An 18,777-nucleotide genomic window follows, 5' to 3' on the forward strand; every position below is an offset into this window, starting at 1 on the left:
ATATTTGCACTGGGAATCAAACTCAGTACCTTGCACTTGCAAGGCAGGTGGCAGCACCACTGAGCTAAATCTCCAGCCCTCCAATGATCATTCTTAATGTTTCTTCCTCTTCCTCTCTTGTGAACCTCTGTTTCTTTTTCTAATTCTACCATGAGACATAATCTTAGAAGGATCTTTGAAGCAGTGGTTGGCGACTTAGATAAAATTATAACAAACTGGAAACTCTAAAATTTTAATAGGGACCAAGGACAGCCAGACACTCAAAATCAAAATAGGTATCAAAAGGAAAAATAGAAAAAATTTTCTGGCTGGCTACCTACTATTCTTGTTTAGGCAAGTTTATTTGGAAATCTGATTATATTTTAGTTTAATAAACTAGACAGTTTACTCTTGGAAAACTGGTGGTCTAAACTGGTGGGAGCTGCAGAGTTCCTGCCTTTGTGAGAAGCAGCATTGTTCAAAGATAGGGTAGAGAGGAAAATAAGCAAACTTGGGCTCCCCAAAGAGCCTAATCACATAACTAACTTAGCATAACTTTCAAGGCTGCCAGGGAAACTATTTGAAAATCTTGCCAGTGAACAGATCCTGCTGCTACCAGAGGTCTTTCAAAGGCTGGCGTCTGGGCTCTGTGACTGCCATCTAGAAAGGGCTGCCGGATGTGATGCTTATCTCTGATGATGCTGTGCCCATTACCAGGCTATTTGGACTGTGATGACTGTGGCCTCAATTGATGACGAAAACCTACCTTGTGGTTTCACTTCTGAATTAGATTCTCTCAAGCTGTCCTTTGTATTTATTTACCATTCTGATCTAACTTCGCATATGTTTTCTCTGTGCTTTGAACTAAGGTCTCACCACAAAATGGGAAACAAAAGTAAAAATCTAGCTTTTTGTGAACTTAGAGCTAGTAAATCCCATATATAAGGAAATATTTTCTTGTAAAAATATTGTTTTCTGAAAGCTCTTTTATCAATGATAGATACTTATATTTGTTTTATTCAGAAATTTCTTTTAATTTACCTTCACAAAATAGCTCCTAGACATAGTTTAAGGCATGAAGAAACCCTCTCCTACCACTCAAGGTTCCCATCTACATTCGAGTTGACACAGTCCCTTATGAAGAGGGTCATGGAGCTAACAGAAGGGCCCATACTGCTGTTTTAGGAAAATGTTTGCTCTTAGGTACCTTATCTAGCTAAGAAATCTGCCTTTTCTGCATTTCCAGTCAGCGCTTTCTGTCACCAGTGGAGGGCCTTGTAGGCAATTGCCATGGTATAGATCTAGAATATCCCCCAGAGGTCTCGGTTTCAGAAGCAGAGCTCTGTAAAGGTGACTAGATGATAAAGGTGTTATAGTTATTGGTGGATTACTCCATTGGTGAATTCATACCTGACAGAAAGTTACTCAGAAGAACGGCTCAACCAAAGCAGGCAAATCACTGGGAGTGTGACCTGGAAGGGTGTATTCCTATCATACCTAACTCATTCTTTTGCTCTTTGCTTTCTAAGCACAATGCTATGAGGAGAATTCTTCTGCTCTGCCATTCTGCCATGCTCTTTGTTCCTTGAAACGGGACAGTCTTGGACTGAACTCAATGAAACTGTAAGTCTAAATGAACCTTTCCTTTAGGTTGGATAATTTGTTCCAGAGATGGAAAGCAAGCAACAGACAACTTAATTCAATTCCTTCTTACATAATTGAGGGATATTAACAGGCTATTAGAACAGCTGATCCAAATAACCCAACATTATAAAATGAATTTGAAAATTAGAAGATAATTTAAAAATTGTAGTTGGTATACAAGAAGAAATTTGCAAAATAAGAATCAAATGCTATGAACAAGTAATATTCAGAGACCACGAAAATGAATTTTGAAATTATGCATAACATAGGCACACAGATAAAAATTTGGCAGAATGCAAAAAACAAAAGAGATGAAACATTAGTTACATAATAAACCAGCAGGTAGGAAATATCATTAGCAAAATATTTTAAAATATACAGGATAACATTTTACCATAAGTATTTAAATCACTCATGATCGAAGAGAAGAAATCTTCAGATTCTAAGATTCTCCAGTAGCCTGAAGAATAAATGAAAGAAAAGCCATATGAAATTTCAGAACATAAAGATAAAAAATGTTATCAAAGTAATATAATGTGTTGCCCCTAATGGTACAAGTATTCTACTGACACTAGAATCGGATATCTGACATGGTAAGTTTGAAGATAAACTAGTGTATTCTGAATTTTGATGGAAAGTAACTCTGTGCCAACATTTCCAACCATTTATCGTTAAAAATAAAAGTGAGAAAAAAATAACTAAAATTATTTTAATTGAAATATATAAACATTTATAGAGTACCATGTGATGTTTTCTACATGTGTACACTATATAATGTTCAAATCATATTATACATACCCATCTCCTCAAACATGTGTAATTTCTTTGTGATAAAAGCTTTCAAACTTTTCATCTATGTTTTAGAGATATACAGCCTGCTATGTAAAAGCACATCAGAATTTCTTACTGCTAGTTCATTGTAACTTAGAATTTGTCGTATTAATCCATAATTTGTTTTATATTTTAAATAGGATTATTGAGTGCAAAAACATTGTGTACAGTTGTTTTTTTTTGTTTTTGTTGTTTTGTTTTTGTTTCTATTTTAGGTTGGGGCATTACTGGAGATTACACTGGGGCCTCACACTGAGCTACATCTTTAATTTTTTTTTGGTAAAGTCTTGATAAGTTGCTAAATTGCCCAAACTTGGCTCAAACTTATAATCTTTCTCCTTTAGCTTCCCAGAGTGCTGAGATTTAGGTGGGAACCACCATGCTGAGTTTAGCACAATTTAAATCCCTCTAAGGTAAAACTACAAGAAGTTACAGGGAATGTTTAAATCTGAGAATTAGGCCTCGACAATGAGGTAGAAGAAGATGATGTATGGTGGTTTGGTTTAATTACATATAAAACACATAATATAATGTTCAGTACAAAAAGCACTGAATCTTCGTTGACATCATGGTATTATCATTTTTTAAAGTGTTGCCTTGATTACTCACTGACCCTCAGGGTCATAGCTCCTTGAACTAGGGATAACACCTTTTCAACTAGCACACAGCATAGTTGTGAAGAAGAAATGATTAGTGTGTAAAGGCTTTTACTGCAACTTAAGCATTATTCAAAGACAAATTTTAATATGACATTTCATTTTATGAGAATTGTTAAATGTAATATTTTTCTGACCTCATGAAGATCATTGGGAGCTATTTGAATTTGGAGGGAAGTTAAAGTGCTTTGAAGTGCTATTACTTACCCAAAGCCTGCATTTGTGAAAATCTTTACTTTTAGATAAGACTTAAGAGAAGATAGTCACACTCCTGCTACCATTTTCTTTTTTTTTTCCTTTTTTGTTTTTTTTATCTGCAATCACCAAGCAGTTTAAATGGATATGGTGGATTCAAATGAATTTTTAATATTTTCTTAAGTGCTGAAATAATTTGATGTCCTAAGAGAACTTGAGTACTATCCTTTTCTGTGCAATAAATTCCTAAATTATTTGAAGGGTTATTTGGGGGCACTTCCTGGATTCTGAAAGTAAGGCAGGTTAAGTTGTCCAGTGAACAGTGAAAGGCTTGATATCCCAGTTCTACATACGGATGACAGCCTTCTTTACTAAAGCCTGACAACCAATTTCTCTACTGACAGTTGTATTCTTTGAGAACTCAAAGGTTCTTATATTGAAGATTTTAACACGATTCCCATTAGTACTGACCTAGAAGCTGCTGTTTCCCCAATTTCCTATTGTTATGCACTTAAGAGGACACCAGTACATTTCAGTACACATCTCTGTGGCTTTCAGATTATGAGTTGATGAAAATTTCAGATGCACTCTTTATTATCGAAAGAGTTCCAATGATACATTACTCTGTCATCAGAACTCAGTTTCCTTGTAAGTATAATGCCTGGCAACTGAATGTTTTTCCTTTGGATATCTCCAAGTGTAAATGCACATTTCAATAAGAGGCAGAATAAAATATATAAACTTTTTATATTAAAGTGTAATCAGAATATACTTTAGCTACTATACATTGTTCATATCTAGGAATATATTTGCCTGTAAATGATTTTTAATGAAAGTGTAAGATTAAATCAAAATGGACTAAGGCTTACATATAAAAACAGAAACACTCCCTCTACTGAAAGATGAATTTGGTAAAACAGTTTAGGACACAGGCATAGGTAAGGACTTTCTCAACAGAATCCTACTTGTGCAAGATATACTATCAAAAATCACAAACAGAATTATATCAAATTAAAAACTTCTCTACAGCAAACTACAGAGTGAAAGGAAAATCTACAAAATGGAAAACAATTCTGCCAGCCATTCTTCAGATGATTAATATCTAGACTATAGAAAGCACTCAAAACAATTAGACTGCAAAATAAAAGACCCAAGCAAAAAGTGGGAAATTGAAATGAGTAGACAGGTCACAAAATAAGTACAAATGACCAATACCTACATGATAAAATATTTAACATTTTTGGCCATAAAATGCAAATCAAAACAGCACTGAGATTCTATTATTCCGGTAATTTATCACGGACTCAATAAACAATACTGTGAGATTGTGGGGAAAAAGAAACCCCTCTGTATTGCTGATGGGAATGTAAACTAGTAAAACCACTATGGAAATCAATGTGCTGCTGGAAATGTGACTTAATCCATCTCTACCTCTTCTGGGCATCTTCCTGAAAGGGATAAAGTCATTATATTACAGTGATACACGTGTACCCTTGTAAGCATTCAGCAGCACAAATTCATAACAGGAGAATCTTGGAAGCAGCCTATACGTCCATCATATAATATAATAATTATTATATACCACAAATATATATTAACAATAAAAACATATATGTTCAGAACATTTTTAAAAATTAAAAATTTAAACTTCCAGCAAATAAAATAAGCGAAAAAAGGAAGCTTACCTATACACTACAATATATGGTTTTGCCAAATCTTTTGAATCTCCATCTACATAAATCACAAAATCTATAATATATGAAAACCAAACTATGCAACAATAGATTTCCTTAACACACAGGTAGATTGGGTCTCACAAGTGTCAAGCAATTTTTCCTTAGTTAGTTTCCTTGGTTCTAGGTAGAATTCCTAACCTTTTAACAAGTAATTTAAACTAGAATTTTCCTCTTGTTAGGAGGAAATAATTTTTGTGAACAATTATACAATTAAATAAGTCTAAGAAGAAATTTATATCTTATACTTATCTGCTATTACTTTTTTATTATGCTTCTTAATTTTCAAACTGAAATAAAAACACCCTTACTTTGGGGATCAAGGTGATGCTTGCTTGCAGGAATAAATTAGGGAGCATTGTTTCCTTTTCAATTTCAATAAAGAATTTAAACAGGAGTGGCAATAGTTCCTCTCTAAATGTCTTGTAGAATTCAGCAGTGAAGCCAGCAGGACCTGGACTTATCTTAGTTGGTAAGTTTTTAGTTATGTTTTCAATTTCATCGATTAATATTGGGTCATTTAGAATTTTTAGGTCATTTTTGTTCAAATTTGGCAATTCATTCCTATCTAGGAATCTGTCCATTTCTTCTGTATTTTCCATCTTATTGGCATATAGGTTGTTGAAGTAGGTATTGATGATCCTCTGGATTTCCGCTGGTTCTATTGTGATTTCACCCTTTTCATTCCTAATTGCATGGATTTGGACTTCTTCCCTTTTTTGATAAGATTGGCTAAGGGTTTGTCAATTTTGTTTATTCTGTTGAAGAACCAACTCTTGGCTTCATTGATTTTTTTGTATTGTTCTCTTAGTCTCCATTGCATTGATTTCTGCTCTGATCTTTATAGTTTCCTGCCTTGTATGAGATTTGGATTTGTCCTTCTCTTCTTTTTCTAGAAGCTTGAGGTTCAGCATCAAGTTATTTAGTTGAACTCACTCTTTTCCTAATATGAGTATTCACTGCTATGAATTTCCCTCATAAGACTATTTTCATTATGGCCTAAGCCCACAGAAATATCTAATGCAAGTTTGTATCAAGGATCTACACTGGCCCAAAGGCCAGTGGTGGAAACCAGAAAACCTGCACCAGTGGGGTAAAAGAATTCTGACACCAGACTGAGGGATCTATATTGGAATCAGAAAGTCATGCTTAAGGTGAAGATCAGAACTCTGCTGAGGGGAATAGCAGCCATTCCCAGTGACAGCAAGGACCCAAGTTCCTCCTCCTCCAAGAACAGCCAAGTTTGCATGAGTTAAATCAACCTCAGCAAGCTTCTCTTAGAAAATCAACAGTCAATGATTTTCCCTTCCAGTTCTCTTTTTATGCCATTGGCAACAATCCTCAGGTGGGTCTTCCATGCCTAAACCATGCCGATTCAGTTCAGCAGGGGATTACAAATTGACCATTAGTTAATCTACCATACTAACTTCTAGAGTCTATCAGAATTAAACAATGTAACATAGTTAAAACCTTTAGCATAAGGGCTGGAAAAGAATGAAGACATGAAATTCTCAAGAGCTTATAATTCCCTTACGAATGGTAGTCTTTGATCTAGTATTATTGTTTGTTTGCATGGTTTGTGTTTTGTTGTTTTATTCAGTGTAGGATGGAAAGCAGGACCTCATGAACCTTAGCAATTATTAGACTATGAACTGCACTCCCAGCCTGGCCTGGCTTAGGGAGAAACGAAGAAAGTATCCATACTTTTCCGGGACTCAATCCCCACCTCAACTCAGAACAAGGGCAGCACCAGAGCTCTCTTCCTCTTGATTCCAGTTTTCTCATCTGCAAATGACAAAAATCTCCATATCACAAATTGATTTCTGGAAAAGAGAATTGCTCATATCCAATATTAGCAAGTGTATTTAAAAATCACTTGCTCTTATTACTATGCATTTGTTTTTGACAGAGAAATTATTTTATGTTAATTTGTTCCAGTACATTATTGCTCTATATTGGACTTGTTTCTTTCTTTGAATACTTATTTCAATCATTATACTCTATTTTATTTTTATATCTTAAAAATAGTCTTCTCTGGGGCAGATTCTGGGGATCAGTGGTGTGGACCAGAGGGGCACAGCTATAAGCAGATTGCAGCCAGGGATGTGCCCCTACCTGAGAGGCTATGCCATACCCATCCAAGCCAAAGGCCCACCCAGAAAAGAGCCGCACAGGGACACAAGCTTCAGCCAGAAGCTCACCATACCATCCATAAGTGCACACAGATCCCATAGATCAGCTCTGTGGACCAGACAGGTGTGACTGCAGGCAGATCCCAGCCAGGGCTCTGCCCAACCCCAGAGGATTGGGAACACAGGCTATAGCCAAGGGCTCACCTAGAAAAAAGCTACACAGGAACAAAAAACAGTGAGAGGCTCACCCTAATGTCATTGCTAAGTCCATGGAGACCCTAGCCAGAAGTCTGCACAGACAACAGGAAATGGTTGTGCAGCCACCAACCAAAGGCCCTCCCAGACAACAGCTACATAGGGACCCCAGCAAGAGGCACACCTAGATACCAAAGTATGCACAGGCTAAGCCAGAAGCCCACCCAGTCAACAGATGAGTTCAGAGATCCAGAAGGCCACCATTCTGAACCCAGGAATTGGTGTACTGGTGAGCAACAGAGAAAAGGCTACTCAATGATTTGCTGAGAATCGAAGTCCACTGAGTGAGAAAAAAAATTACCTCAACAAAGGCACAGCTGGCTGCATCTGTTGAAATGAGAAGCACAGAAGATGCATATTAGGAAAACAGTGAGTGCAATTAAACAACCTGATGCCGAACTTCAAGCTTCTAGAAAAAGAAGAGAAGGACAAACATATACAAGGGAGGAAATTATAAAGATCAGAGCTGAAATCAAAGCAATGGAGACTAAGAGAATGATACAAAAAAATCAATGAAGCCAAGAGTTGGTTCTTCAACAGAATAAACAAAATTGACAAACCCTTAGCCAACATTATTAAAAAAGGGAAGAAAAGGCCCAAATCCCTTCAGTTAGGATGAAAAGAGTGAAATCACAATGGACCCAGCAGAAATCCAGAGAATAATCAATGCCTACTTCAAGAACCTACATGCCAACAAGCTGGAAAATACAGAAGAAATGGACAGATTCCTAGATACATATGAATTGCCAAATTTGAACAAAAATGACCTAAAAAATTCTAAATGACCCAATAACAATGAATGAAATTGGAGACATAATTAAAAACTTACCAACTAAGATAAGTCCAGGTCCTGCTGGCTTCACTGCTGAATTCTACAAGACATTTAGAGAGGAACTACTGCCACTCCTGTTTAAACTCTTCAATGAAATTGAAAGGGAAGCAATGCTCCTAAATTCATTCTTGGAAGCAAGCATCACCTTGATCCCCAAAGCAGAGAAAGACCCAACCAAAACAGAAGTAGGCCAGTTTCACTAATGAACATAAATGCAAAAATCCTTAATAAGATACTGGCAAATGGAGTGCTGAAGATCTTCAAGAAGATCATACACCCTGACCAAATGGGATTCATCCCAGGGATGCAGGGATGGTTCCACATATGAAAGTAAAAAAATGTAATACACTATATTAATAGAACCAAGGACAAAAAACCATAGGATCACCTTAATAGATGCAGATAAAGCATTTGACAAAATCCAACCCTCATTCATGATAAAAACCCTCCAAAAATGGGAATAGATGGTCTCTACCTCATCTGATAGAAGCCGTCTTTGAAAAACCAACAGCCAATATTATTCTAAATGGTCAAAAACTGAAATCATTCACACTAAAATCAGGAACAAGACAAGGGTGACTACTATAACCACTCCTGTTCAATGTAGTTTTGGAAACAGAGACCATGGTAATTAGACAAGAGAAAGAAATAAAAGGAATAAAGATAGTAAATGAAGTCAAATTGTTATTATTTGCAGATGACAGGATATTCTATATAAAAAAACCCCAGAACTCCACCAAAAATCTTCTGGACTTAATAACCAAATTCAGTAAAGTAGCTGGATACAAGGTCAACACACAAAAATCAATAGCATTCCTGTATATGAAAAACAGACTCATTGCGAGAAAAATGGGACAATCCTTTTCACAATAGCATAAAAAACTGAAATACCTAGGAATACACCTAACAAAAGAAGAAATCAAAGAGCTCTACTCTGAAAACTACAGCACTCTGAAAAAAAGAGATTGAAGAGGATATCATAAAAGGGAAACGCATCCCTTGCTCCTGGGTAGGCAGAATTAACATAGCGAAAATGGCCATGCTTCCAAAACTGCTTTTCAGAATCAATGCAATCCCAACTGAAAAGCCAACAGTATTTTTCATAGAACTAGAGAAAACAATCCAAAAATTCATTTGGAACAAGAAAAGGCCTAGAAGAGCAGAAGCAATTCTAAGCAATAAAGAAAACTTAGGGGGCATCACAACCCCCAACATGAAATTATACTACAAAGCTACTGAGATATCAAAAAGCATGGTACTGTCAAAGAAACTGACTGGAGGACCAGTGGAACAGATTAAAAGATGCAGAAACAATTCCAGACACACTCAGCTACCTCATCTTCAACAAGGGAGCCAAACACCCTCACTGGAGGAAAGACAGCCTCTTAATAAATGGTACTGGAAAAACTGGGTTTCAGCATGCCAGTGATTACAACTAGACCTTTATCTTTCACCATGCACTAAACAAAAATAAAAAATGGATTAAATATATGAATATTAAGACAAATACTAAACCAGCTGGAAGGGAGGTTAGGTAGAACTCTTAAAGACAGTGGTGCAGGAAGAGATTTTATGAACAAGTCCTCAGTGTCCGATGAACTGGCACAAACAACCAGTGGCACGTCTTCTTATTAAAAAGCTTCTTCACAGCAAGAGAAACCACCAGCAGTGAAGAGACAGCCCACAATGTGAGAAAAAATTTGTACCAGCTGTTCCTCAGACAAAGGTCTACTGTCTGGAAAAATAAAGAAGTTAAAAAAAATCAGGCCTCCCAAATTTAAAGACTTAATTCAAAAGTAGGCATCTGAAATGAATAGACATTTCTCAAGCGAAGATGTAGAATTGGAAGATAAGCATATGAAAAAATGTTCAATATTACTGGTCATACAAGAGATGCAAATGAAAAAAATGCTGAGATTCTACCTCACCCCAGAAAGAATGGCTGCTATCATGAAATCAACCAATAGCAAATGCTGGCAGAGCTGTGGGGAAAGAGGAACCCTGCTCCACTACTGGAGGGAGCGTAGACTGGTGCAGCCACTGTGGAAATCTGTATGGAGATAATATCAAATATCAAGGATTGAAAGTCCCACTTGATCCTGCAATTCCTCTTCTGGGTATCTTCCCCAAGGATTAAAAGAATCACGACACAGTGATATATGTGCACCTATGTTCATAGCAGCACAATTTGTAATAGCTAAAACTGAGAAGCATCCCGTCTTCCCATCAACAGGTGACTGGATAAAGACAATTTGTGGGCTGTTGTTGTTTTTTCATAAAATGGAGTACTACTCAGCCACGAAGAATGAGAAATTAGAGACATGTATCGATAAATGGTTGCACCCTGAGATGATACTCTTAAGTGAAATAAATATGATACACATGTCTAAATACTGAGTAGTTTCTCTACTGTGAGAAACTGACAGAGTAGATAAGGACTAAAAGCTACAAAAGACGATGAGAAAAAGGAAGAAAAGTTGCAAAGGGGAAGGGGAAGTGGTGAGTAGTGGAAAAGAAAGAAGGAAATGGAATTAATATGAGAAAATGAAAGAAATGGAAACAAATCTTTGTAGAGGGGTTGAAGTGAGGTTAGGGGAATGAGGAAAATTTAAGAACCAATATGGATATGTAAAGGGGCAAATTTCCAATGGTGAATGTCATTATATTGTACACCTTAAATGTGCCAATGAAAGTAATTTTTTAAAAGCTCTTCTCTGTCACCTTCACAGGCAGTGCTTCACAGCATGCACTTCCTGTATTTGTTTGTTTTTGGTTAGTTCCCGAGCAAATCTCCCAAGATTGGGCAGCATGAAGAAGGGGGCTATGTACCTATAAGTAAATATGTATATCTGTGATCCCTTAAAGGGCACACTTTGCAAATGTACCCAGTTTCCTTTTACAAGTAATGGGTACTTTTTACGTTTCCTGTGCTAAAGGAAATCAGTATGCTCCTCAATTTTCACAGGCAGTTTAGCATCTCATGTCATTTTCAGTTTCTCTCATTTCAACAAGAGGCAGTTGTGCTGCATGTGATATTTGGTAACTGAGCTTCTCGAGGAAAATGGGGCACCTTTTGGTGTAGTGCGAAAGGATTTCAGGGTTATGCATTGCTACAGTCTTCATAATCCTCTGAAATTATATTTTAGAGTCCCGTGTTTGTGTCTCATGGAGCGCTACAAACATCATATATCTTAATCTGATTTTATTTTCTGGTCATCAATTTGATTTCTTAGTGAGTGGCATCACATGATCTTTTTTGAATATCCTGTCTGCAAATCTTTATGTCCCATTTTTCAATTTTCTTCTCAGTCTCTGTTGATTTTAACACTTACCATTTTACCAATTTTAGCCTGAATTACAGGTGACCTTTTTATTTCTATAGGTCAAGTTCCACTTAATAAGTCTGGAATAGCCCTTATTACTTAAAAAAAGAATAATGAGCATTGTTCTGAATGAAATGCAGGGGTTAGAAATGCACAGGAAGAGAAAAAAATTGTAAGGGAGGGAAGAAGGGTTAAATTTAGGGTTAGGGTGAAGGTTAGGGTTAGGGTCAGGGTTAGGGTCAGGGTTAGGGTTAGGATTAAGGTCAGGGTTAGGTTTAGGGTCACGGTTAGCGTCAGGGTTAGGTTTAGGTGGTCCAGAAGAGGATGGAAGGAATGACAGGAAGGGACAGGGGCTGCACAATGGAGAAGGGAGAGGATGGAGCTAGATAGAGGAAACAAACCAAAAATTACTAAAATCCTGAGGTGGGTTCATTGTGTGTTTGATTTTTTTCTGTTTAACCCAGCGCACTCCCAGGTTTTAGTGAATGATGGTGGCTCTTTTTGGGAAAATAGTTGAATAGCTGGAATTCCATAATGACCTACTCTAAGCAAATCAAATACCTCATATAGTGTATTAACTATTATTTGAAAATAAAGAATCTGAACCTTTTATTACTGGCCAGAGTATGCTCTTTATTCATAACACTAATAAATCACTTTTAGTTTTGTATTTCTTTAGCTTTTTTTTAGATTCTGTGGAAAGAAACTAAATTTAAACATAATTAAAAGTAGATGATTATTTCCTTGCGAAGTACATTTTCTGTCCAGCCTCTTTCAATGTTCCTTGAACAGAGATAAGCATCCTTCTAATGCAAGCTAAAATTTTCTTTTTTCATTAATGTTCATCTTCTCTTTTACTGATTCTTTGATGAGTATGTCAGATTTGAATTTCTTTATTCAACACGCACACTAAATGACATTTTGGGAGGTACTGGTTGTAGTAGTTACCGAAAGAGAAATCAGCTATTCTATTGTCTGAGAATTCACAGATTTCATTGTCTGGAACTTGGGTCCAAAGGAAAGAAATGTGTGACTGAGAGAGAAATTCATCTGAGGTGACCATACTTCAACTTGTTTCATCGCTCTGTTCACTATTGCAACTATGACAGCTAATAAGTTAAGGGAAAAGTTGAACCTTTAACATGATTCAGAATATTTTAGAAATGTAAATTGCTAGATTACAAAATTCAACACTAACCCTAACCTAGCTGGACAAAATTCAGAAATGTTTTTCAGTTTTATTTTTGCCAACATGTGAAGTCAAATGGGACAGCAAAGGAGTCACATATGCATTTAACAGACTCCCAGTGGAAATTTTACTCTGCTGGCTATTTTGAATACAAGGATTAATTCTGCACACTTACAGCAGTGACATAGAGTACATGACACAGTTACACCACTCTGGCCTTTACCAATGTAATAACTAGGTTGCTTCTCTGCAGCTATTTGGAAATGAAATTACTACAATTCCACATGCAATCATTAAACAAGTACTATTTATCTAGGTTTAACTAGTTAAGCCTCCAAGATTAACAAAATAATTAATAGTAATTTTCTAATGTAACTGACAGTTTGTAGTAAAATTGTTGAGGAAAAGGACACATAGCCATAATACTACAAAGAATGCAATCTGTTACCAAAACTACAATGCATAGAAAAAGAAAACATAACAAATCATCATGACCCAGAAATAATTACAGCAACATCATTCAGTGTTCCTGAGCTCCAAATAAAAGGACCTGTGAGAAATCTCTTCCATGAGCAGATGGAGCGGGATATATTCATTAAGAGAAATGTTCATGGTTAAGAATCAAGAAAGAACCACGTGCCAGTGGCACCAAGACATCATCTACTCATCTGTGGGCTTTGCAAAGCTGGCTGGATCTAGGGTATACGGATGTGGATTAAGGATGTGATAACTAAAATAGTCCACTGATTGGTTTAGCACGGTTCTGGGTTTGACTCGTGGGACAGACCCCCCAAGTGTGAGTAGCACCACCCAGAAGAATTGTAGCCAGGATCGGATGAAAAGGAAGGGGAAGCTCTCTGCTTCAGTGCCTCACTGCTGTACTGCCTCGTGCCCTCCACACCACGAGCCCTTTTCTTCGGCCGTGTCTCTCTGCTGGGCCACCCTGCCTTGGAGGCAGCTGATCGTGGGCTGAAACCTTTATGAAGTGGGAGCTGAAATAAAGCCCACCACCTTTAAATTCAGTGTATGGTGTTTTGTCCCAGCAATGACAAGAGTAACCGAGACCACATCTTATCACAAAAGTTTTACAATATATTTATTGAAGATATATTTTCATAGTTTTATGTTGTTACTTCTATAAAAATACAAGTGAAATAAATATTTTCCTTTAAAAGCTATGCATTAAGCTTGACCTTCAGTGCCTCTTTCCCATCTCAAGTCATGACTGTCCATCCTCTTCCACAAAATATCCGAGTGTTCTCCATCAAGAGGATTTGTTGCACAGAACTTTATACCATTAACTGTAGAAGTATTAAAAAGGCATTAGACATAGTTACTAGGGTGCATTGACAATTTATTAGAGCTAGCCTGCTTTCTTTCTTACTTTGGGGATAACAAAATGCTTTCAGTTCACCACAGGTCTCCCTCAACACATGGCTTTTTGGTTTCTCAGGCAAATAACAGTGAGGCAGAATTGTGTTTGTTATTCTCTTATGGGCCCCTGTGAGCCGGTCTTTAAATTTTGAGCAGTATTACACATTACAGACACTGAGAATCATTTCCCTACCACAATTGCAAGGTGTGTGTTATTTCTAGAGTTAGTTATAGGTGAAAGGAAAACATACTTTAAAACTGAAAAAGTTCAACATTTATTAAAAAAAAAAAACAAAGGTTAAGCATAACATTAGAATAGATAGAGGCAGAGGAAACACGGTGAAACCAGTATACAGGCAAGGAAAGTGAACTTCACCTTCATTCTGTCCTCTCCTAGTAACCAAAGTCTTTCTCCTTGGAGAAGTCAAGTTGAAAGCAAAGTAGGAGACAATCCGTAAGAAAAATGGAATGCTGAAAAATGGCTTCCTTCACTTACACATTCCCTATCAGATATTTTGCATACTCACATTGAAGACTTGTCATTAGTTTCTAAAACACAACAAAATAAAAGGACTCATTTGAAGTACTGAAGTGTTGAAGCTTCATCATAACTAATACTTCAGCTTGTGGGGTAAGAAAACTAAGAAATATTAAACTTCACTTAAATATTATATTGATAAAGGTGTATTGAAATTAACATTTTTTTTATTTTCTGAGACTATCCTGAATATTTTGTGTTAAATAAGAGACTCCTAAAATAAAAATAAAAATGTTATCATCTCATAAGTCAGTAATAAGGTTCATACCTCTAGCTGATTCTTGCTTCTAAGAAGATGCAATAGGTAAACCTTTTCCTATTCTTCCCACTAAGCGTGGGGGAAACCACACTAAGTGGGAATCTAGTACATAAATCACTTGAGAAATGAACCTAGAGGTGAGAGAGAAGAGGTAGATTGGCCAGGGACCTTGCAACCTGAGGAATGGCACATTCTCTGACTTTCTTCGTGTTTATATAGGCAATCACAGGAGCTGGAGAAGCTGGCATATGGAAGAGGCATACACTGATAAAGCAACAAAACATCCTGCCCAAGGAACAGGACAAGGCAGTCTAGTAAAAAAATCAAGCTTTGAGACAATAACCACTGTTCTCCAACCAAATTTGACAGAAAATGGGACCCAGGCCCTGTCACTTCTTCAGGGGCCAGATGAGCAAGTGGTGCATCTACACTCAAATGATGCTCAGCACCAGGGTGTCAGGGTGGAAGGTGTCACCTGTCCTGCCTCCCTCTGATTCTCACTCTCACATTCAGAGCAGAATGGTGAGGGAACTTCAAGTTTTCCAAGGTTTAAATGTGGATTAAGGGTTACTTTGGGAGAAATATCTATAGGATTAATGAAATGAGAAACTCTGTAGACTAATGTTAAAAGAAAATTTATTTTACTATGAATTTAAAATCTTTATTTTAGTCACCCCCACCCAGAGGACTGCTGTTAGGAAGTAGGCTGGCTTAATTCCTTAGCAAATTCTTACCTCTTACTAAAACTACCCAAAAACAAACAAGAGTTACAGCACCCTGTGTCATGGTCCATAGTTTTCCTTTTAGAAGAATCTCCGGGCTTCTCATCTGTTGTTTGGTACTAGATCCAATGACTGCCACACTTTTCAAAGTCATATGTTCATTTTCTTCATGATGCTTACCAGATTGTGAACTTTATAGGTATTTTTTTTAACCTCCGGAATGCTACTTTTATGTATCTAATTCATTCATACCCGATTTCTCAAATCTTAATCTCTGAATATGAAGTTGGTTCAAGATACATCCGTTGAGTAAATGAAAACATGGGTTATTAGGCAGAAATCAAAGTCAGGACCTATAACTCACTATTAATTTGAAGAATAAATGTAAAGTTCTGGAACTATTGTGAAATGCCTTGAAAAATTGCTTGATATCCTGACCTATGTGCTATTTTAGAAACTCATAGACTTGTACAGCAATAAGAAATGGAATTTTCATGGCGAATGACTACTGAAATCTTTGCATATACTTTTAAAACATGTTCTAAGCATTGAATATGCTTAATTCTTCTATATATTTCCAAGAAACATATTAAGTGACCTGGATTTAGTGAAGAAAAGAATGTTACATTGGCCAAATATATCTCAGCTACAAAGTCTATACACATAAAGAGATATAAATAACTACTAAGAAAATTAGGTTAGCAAACACTGGTTGACTGATTATTTTTTCCAAAATTGTCAGAAATCCTGGATCTGTCCTTTGAATAGTGGTCTTCAATTCTATGTTACCTATTTTTCATAAAATAGCTTTACCCTTATTTGAAAACCAATTTTATTTCAAACAAGTTCTAACAAAGACAAAGAAATGTATTAAAACTAGAATTTAGAAAGTAAATGTACTTCTAAAGAGTTAAAAAATGAACAAAATCCAGTAAAGTATTATTATTTTGTTAGAGAAAAAATTACAATTATTTTTCAGAAAAGGAACACAAACACAAATTCAGTTCTGTTCACATCTGTTCACTTCAGATGCCAGTTTTTGGATTGGGTCTTTAATTTTGGGAGGCCTGATTTTTTAATTTGTTTATATATTCTAGAAAGTACACCTATGTCTAAGAAACAACTGATAAAATTTTTTCCCCACATTGTGGGTTGTCTCTTCACACTGTTGATGGTTTTTCTTGCTGTGCAGAAGTTTTTTAGTAAGATGAATTCCCATTTATTGGTTCTTTGTGCTAATTCATATGCACCAGAGGTTTTGTTCATAAAATCTTTTCCTAACACCAGTGTCTTCAAAAGTTCTACCTAACCTACCTCCCAGCCAGTTCAGTGTTTCTGTTTTAGTGTTTAGATCTTTAAGCCATTTTTATTTTAGTTTAATGAATGGTGAGAGTTATAGGTCTAGTTTTAATCTTTGGCAAGTTGAAACCCAGTTTTTCAAGCAACACCATTTATTAAAGAGGAGATCTTTCCTCTGGTGAGGGTGTTTGGATCCTTTGTCAAAGATGAGATGGCTGAGTAGGCAAAACAAAAAACTGTTCACAGAAGTAATGGCAGAAAACTTTCCAAGCAAGGGAAAAGAATTTGACACTCAGAAAAGTGAGACATAAAGGACTCAGATAGACATAATAAAAAAAAATCTACACCTAGGCATATAATAGTCACTATTCCCAAAATCCAACAGAAGAACAAAATATTAAAGCAGTTAGAGAAAAGAAACAAATAACATACAAAGGAAATCCCATCAAAATCACAGCAGGCTTCTTAACACAAACCCTCAATTCAAGAAACTAGAGTGAAGTATTTCAAGCCCTAAAAAAAAAAAGAAAAGAAAAAAAGAAACCTCCAACCCAGATTGATATACCCTGCAACTATCTTTAAAAAAAATCAATGGAGAAATAAGATATTTTCATGACAAAGAACACCTGACAAACTTCATAAATACCAAACCAGTACTCCAAAAAAATTTAAATAATATCCTAGGAAAAGACAATGAGGCTCACACCTGCACAAAGCCCAGAAGAACAAATCCATCAGGCAAGAAAAGAAATTAAATACAAAGGGAGAGAATGAGGCATATTTTAAATGAGTCTAAGTAATTTACATAATTCCCCTATCTGATCATAGCACAGTTTCTGTTATCTGAATATTTCTGAACTACACAATGCTTAGGAAAGTTAATAAAAACCAATCTTGCTCTTTTTCTTAATTACTTCTATTGCAGTGAGTGTTGGATTTCACTTATCACTCATACTAGTTATACTCACTTTTCTCAAGAGGTGTTTTCCCTTTATAGCTGTATCTGTTTAGCAATATGTTTTGCTAAGTGCTGAATGACTTTATAATGTACTACTTATATATGTGTCCATTAAAGTCTACTTATAAAATTTGAATTATAGTGTTCTCAAATTGTATATTAAAATCCCAATATATAAATTTGGGGGCACTTTGTAAATATTTTTTAAACTAGTATTTATGAAATTATGGTTCATGGATGCCAAATGACCCATTGTCTATTCTTAACAAAAAGTTTTAATGGAAGACAGCCATGCTTATTTATTTGCATATTGCCTAAGGCTGTTTTTGTGGTCAAGTAGATACCACAGAGACTGTGTGGCCTAAAACCTGAAAATATTTGCTATGTACCTCCTTACAGAAAAACTTTTCTAATGCTTCATTAAAATATTATTGAAAAATATTCACAGGAGTATCACTGTGAGTTTGAGACCAGCCTGGGCTACATAGTGAGTTCCAGTTCCAGATCAGCCTCAACTATATAGTGAGACCCTGTCTCAAAACACCAAAAAAAAAAACAAAAAAACAAATTCACAAATTTAACTGCTTCTTGAAGTCAATATGCACAAGATAGGCAAGAGCACAAAAATAATGGCTTCTTAATGTGGCACTATATGCACAATTGGGAATCCTAAAGAATCATACAGGACCCACATAATCTCATAGGTTAAAGTGGGGAAGAAGAGGAAATTAATGAGAGTGGATGAAAAATCAAATTATAATACCCAATCCAGTTGCCAATCAAAATAAAAACCAGAGGGATGTAATTCTTCCTAAAACTCAGTTTATTTAACAAACTTCCACCTGAGTCAATTCTAAT

At 36.1% G+C, this 18,777-nt stretch overlaps 1 long non-coding RNA gene across 1 annotated transcript in view; it reads left to right on the forward strand.

The window, feature by feature from the left end:
- LOC104852087 overlaps nt 1-15,408 on the forward strand; it is a 20,436-nt gene extending 5,028 nt beyond the window's left edge. Inside the window, exons 2-3 of the long non-coding RNA XR_777406.1 lie at nt 1,509-1,602; nt 15,160-15,408. This is a non-coding gene — a long non-coding RNA (uncharacterized LOC104852087). The remainder of the gene's footprint in view (nt 1-1,508; nt 1,603-15,159) is intronic.
- Nucleotides 15,409-18,777: the final 3,369 nt, after the last annotated feature.

This window comes from Fukomys damarensis, unplaced genomic scaffold (assembly GCF_012274545.1).
Source record: "Fukomys damarensis isolate Sample0158 unplaced genomic scaffold, DMR_v1.0_HiC HiC_scaffold_4, whole genome shotgun sequence".
In the NCBI taxonomy this organism is placed as follows: Eukaryota; Metazoa; Chordata; class Mammalia; order Rodentia; family Bathyergidae; genus Fukomys; species Fukomys damarensis.